A 5,323-nucleotide genomic window follows, 5' to 3' on the forward strand; every position below is an offset into this window, starting at 1 on the left:
GGTTAGAATTGAGAATTTGCTGTTTGGGAAGCTAGGGATGGGCGAATGTTTCGCTACATACGAATAATCAAAGATTTTTTTTTTAATTTTTTTTCTCCAAACATTTTTATTGAGGAGTTGTACAATACAATTTTTTGAGGCACCACGTTATGGAGAGAATACTTATATGAGGATAGAAGTAGATAACAACAAAGATTATTCATAAAGCAGTATGAGAAACGTTTTGGTGGTTCTTGGCTGATTCTCCTCCTTTTAGTCCCATTTAGAAATATTATGGACCACTCTTGGATCCGTACATTCAACATATAGAAAACATGCAGGGATAATTAAGAATAAACAAAACATATACTAAACTATATATAAAAAAGAAAAAAAAAAAAAAAGAGATAAGCCTGCGTTAGAAGATAATTAGCTTCCAGCTATATGTGTAACGAGCTGGTTGTGGTTGTGGATCTCAACTGCGGAAAATATATGATTGTATGCCTTACTTTAAGATACAATGAGGAAGTTACAATGTATCTGTCTGTATGGCAGTTGAAAGTTACTATTTGATTTAAATTCCTAATCAGTATTTCTGAATCAGGTTGCACAGCAGTTGTTAAACAAACGCACCGTGGATGGGATACACTTTTCCTTATAGTCACTGAGCACACAGGAGGAGCGTTAGGTGAGTACAGATGCAGCAGGCTGTTAGTCAATTGAAGTGTGATACACGCTGGTAGCTGTGCTGTTTGTGAGAGCTGACAGGCAGATGGGTGGAGCAGGTATTAAGTGCTGTGCTGTAGTGTTACTCACAAAAGTTCAGTCTGAAGTTTATCACGCTACTCCTGAAGCGTGTGAAGAGGAATATGAGGAGGTATCCTGTGAGTGTGGTCCAATGTAAGTTAAGCGTCTGTACAAAGTTATAAAGTTCACAACTTATATCGGATGAGACTGCAGTTGCGGTTTGGAAAACACTTGATCTGCCAGAGGCAATTAAGCAGGAAAATAATGCAGCAGCGGTGTTTGTTAATCCAAATTAGGAAATGTTCAGACTTAGCATATAAGTCTCTTTCAGTTGCTCAAGTAGGCTCCGTATTAGAAAAGGTTTAAATACCTTCAGATAGTTAGACTTGAACAGAGAGAGGTAAATCCCTGCAGCAGGTCTGTGAAGCTGTATGCTAAACTGGAAACAATACTGAAGCAGGGAGGGAGGCGTGTCCAGGCTTTAAATAACCTTGCTAGGTGTGAGCACAGGTAAAATTAAAGGGACAGAAAGGAATAAGGAAATCCATGACATACCCCCCACCTCAGGGTAGGTGCCCCGCAGCTACGAATCTAGGTCGTTCTGGATTCCTCCTGTGAAACAGGGATACCAATTTGGGAGCATGAACATTCGAGGAAGGTTCCCAAGAGTCATTCTCCTCAGAGAATCCCTTCCAACGGATTAAGTATTGAAGAGTTCCACGGTAAATACGGGAGTCCAGGATGGCATCAACTTCGTATTCCGTGTCCGAATCCTGTAAGATGAGAGGAGGAATCTGGCTGGCCACCTGTCTAGTTTCGCAATGAGGTTTTAACAAAGAGACGTGGAAGGTGGGATGAAGTCGAAAAGTAGAAGGCATATCCAAGGTAACAGCATTTTGGTTCACAACCTTTGTGATAGGATAAGGACCAATGAAAACAGCACTAAGTTTCTTGCTGGGGGTTTTCAGTTTTATATTCTTGGTCGACAGCCAGACCAGATCACCTATTTTATAGGAAGGTGGTTGACGTCTTCGGAGGTTATAGTAACGTCTCTGATGAGCCTGAGCATCAGCTATATGCCTCTTGAGTTCTATGAAGAGATCCTGGAGATCCTTAGTGAGGTCATCAACCTTGGGACAGTTTGAATCGGTCCGAGGGTGAAGTTGGAAGGAAGGGTGAAAAGCATAATTCGCAAAAAATGGTGTCTTGGAAGTAGTGGAACTTGTAGAATTGTTGTATGCATATTCAGCCATAGCAAGGGTATTAGCCCACTGGTCTTGGTGGTTGGAACAATAAGAACGAATATACTGTTCGAGCCATTGGTTTATTCTCTCTGTTTGGCCATTTGATTGGGGGTGAAATGAGGAGGAGAATCGGAGTTCTACTTGCATAGTGTCACATAATTTTTTCCAGAAACGAGAGGTGAATTGACTACCTCTATCAGTTACAATGGAATCTGGGAGACCGTGTAATTTGACGATGTTATTCAAGAAAAGAACTGCAAGTTCTGATGAAGTTGGGAGCTTATGATATGGGAGGAAATGGGCCATCTTGGTAAGATGATCAACAACAACAAGTATGGTATTGTAACCAAGTGACAATGGAAGTTCGACGATGAAATCCATTCCTATGGTTTGCCACGGTCGGTCAGGTATCTGTAATGGTAAGAGTAATCCGAAAGGAGGTCTTTTTTCAGTCTTGGAAACTGTACATATGTGGCAAGATTGAACATATCTTTGCACAGAAGTTCTGATAGCAGGCCACCAGTACGTACGTGAAAGAAGATCATAGGTTTTGTGGATTCCAAGATGTCCTGCCATCGGTGAGTCATGATGTTCTTTTAACAAATTGTCTCGAAGGGAAGGTGGTACATAAAGACGTCCTTGGTGGTAATAGAGACCATCTTGTCCCAGTGTGAGTTTAAGCTTAGGGATGGAAGTATCTTTCTGTTGTAGGAGTTTAAGGACTTCAGGATAAGTAGGAGATAGTGTAATGAATTGCTCAGCTGGAATGACTGTACCAGGAGTATCGGAATGATGAGGATTGGTATCTTTTCTGGACAAGGCATCCGCTTTCCCGTTCTTACTCCCTGGTCTGTAGGTTATATGGAAATCAAACCTTGATAGGAATAAACTCCATCTTAGCTGTCTAGAGGATAAGGTACGGTTAGTCAGAAGGTATTCCAGATTTTTGTGGTCCGTATATATTAGTATCGGAAATTTACTGCCCTCTAGGAGATGTCTTCAGTGTTCTAATGAGACCTTGATCACTAACAACTCCTTTTCGCCTACAGGGTAGTTATATTCGGCTGGTGTCATTACTCGTGAAAAGAAGGCAACAGGGTGGAGTGGATCTTCTGGAGTTTTACGTTGAGACAGAATGGACCCTAGAGCGTAGTTGGAGGCGTCAACTTCAAGTACATAATGGGCATCAGGGTCTGGAAACTTAAGAATCGGTGCTTTAGTGAAAACATCCTTAAGGTGTTCGAAAATAGCCTGTGTTTGAGGTGTCCAGTGGAATGTAGTTTTGACACTTGTAAGAGAAGTTAAAGGCTTAGTAAGAGAGGAATAATTCTTGATGAATTTCCTATAGTAATTGGAGAAACCGAGGAATTTTTGCAGGTCCTTTTTGGAGGAAGGTATGGGCCAGTTTTTAATAGTTTGCACTTTTGAATCATCCATCTGAATTCCTGTGGGAGTGATAGTATAACCCAGGAATGTAATAACAGAGGTGTGGAAGATGCATTTTTCCAATTTGGCAAAAAGTCGGTGTTGTCTAAGGCGAGAGAGCACCCAACGGACGTGTTTTATATGTTCAATGATGTTAGTAGAGTATATCAGAATGTCATCCAAATATACAACTACACAGATGTCAAGGAGATCACGGAATATATCGTTTATTAGATATTGGAACGTTGCCGGGGCATTACAGAGCCCGAAAGGCATCACCTTATACTCATAGAGCCCATATCTTGTTCTGAAGGCGGTGAGCCACTCGTCTCCTTTTCGGATCCTGACGAGATTATAGGCTCCACGTAGGTCTAATTTAGTGTATATGGTGGCTTGACTGAGACGTTCGATGAGTTCGGGAATTAGAGGTAAGGGATAGCGGTTCTTGACAGTCCGTTTATTAAGTTCCCTATAATCAATTATAGGGCGTAGGGAGTTGTCCTTATTTCTGACGAAGAAAATGCCGGCCCCAGCAGGGGAAGAAGAGGGTTGTATAAACCCTTTCCTTAAATTCTCTGAAAGGTAAGTTTTGAGGTGATCTAGTTCAGGCTGTGATAGAGGGTATATGTGCCCGTAAGGAATGGAAGCTCCTGGAAGTAGTTGAATAGGACAGTCGTACGGGCGATGTGGAGGAAGGGACTCTGCTTCCTTTTCACTGAATACATCTTGAAAATCTTGATAGTCAGAAGGAATAATTCTTCCAGTAGGATTTATAGAACAGATCAAGGAGTGATGAAAACAGGTGTTCTTGCAATAATCTGAGAGGAATTCGACTTCGAGGCGATCCCAATGTATGGTGGGTTGATGCGTCTGTAACCATTGTAGACCAAGCACCAGGGGAAACATGGGAGAATTTATCACATCAAAGGATATGAATTCAGTGTGTGCACTTGACGTGGAAACCTTGATGGGAATAGTTTGGTGTGTAATAGGACCGGAACTAATTGTATTACCATCAATAACTCTAATGGACACAGGTCTTGCTTTCAACACAGTGGGTATTTTATTTATAGTGACAAAAACAGAATCAATATAGGAAGAATGTGCCCCAGAGTCGATGATGGCTTCACTGATTTGCTGGTGTAGATCCCACTGTAAGGTAAGAGATAAAGAGCAGTAAGCAACTTGGTTAACATTAGTGGTTAAGCATGTGGTTTTTCTGAAGGACTTACGTTTCTTCTGCCTTTGTAAGATAGGACACTCTCTTACAGTATGTGCATTTGAAGCACAATACATGCAGAGGTTGTTTATGCGTCTGCGATTCCTTTCTTCTGGTTGTAAAGGGCCTCTAGTGAATCCCAAATCCATAGGTTCTGATGTTTGAGTGACTGTAGGTTTTTGGTAAGTAGTAGAGGGTCTTGTGATAGTATCCATACCTTGTTTTTCTGATTTGCGTTCTCTCAACCTTCTATCAATCTGAATGCTTAGTGTGATTAGTCCTTCCAAGGACCTAGGAAGCTCTATGCGAGCGAGTTCATCTTTAAGGGCATCATTTAGACCTAGACGGTACTGATTCTTAAGGGCAATATCGCTCCACTCAGTATCTTTACTGTATTGCTTGAACTCAGTTAAATATTCCTCCACCTGCTTTTTCCCTTGTTTAAGAGACCTCATTTTAGTCTCTGCAGTAAGCTGAGTGTTAATATCTTGATACAGAATTGCCATTTCCTTGAAGAAGTCTTCCAGTGATGTTAAAATAGGATGATCTTGTTCATGCGGGGTTCACCTCGCAGAAAAGAAATGACCGTTAAAACCTTAACTCGTTCAGTTGCGTAGGTTTTAGGTTTTAGACTGAAAAGAAGATAACAAGAGTTTTTGAACTGAGAGAATATAGCCCTGTCTCCATGGAATTTGTCGGGCATAGAGAC

The 5,323-nt window shown here is 41.3% G+C and overlaps 1 long non-coding RNA gene across 1 annotated transcript; it reads right to left on the reverse strand.

Annotated features, from left to right (window-relative positions):
• Window positions 1-4,435: 4,435 nt before the first annotated feature.
• LOC128651896 (uncharacterized) lies at window positions 4,436-4,757 on the reverse strand. The gene is made up of 2 exons (XR_008401212.1): window positions 4,628-4,757; window positions 4,436-4,547 (listed from the first exon to the last, which is right to left on the reverse strand). It is a non-coding gene; the product is annotated as an uncharacterized LOC128651896 (long non-coding RNA).
• Window positions 4,758-5,323: the final 566 nt, after the last annotated feature.

The sequence above is a fragment of the Bombina bombina genome, chromosome 3 (genome assembly GCF_027579735.1).
Source record: "Bombina bombina isolate aBomBom1 chromosome 3, aBomBom1.pri, whole genome shotgun sequence".
NCBI lineage: Eukaryota > Metazoa > Chordata > Amphibia > Anura > Bombinatoridae > Bombina > Bombina bombina.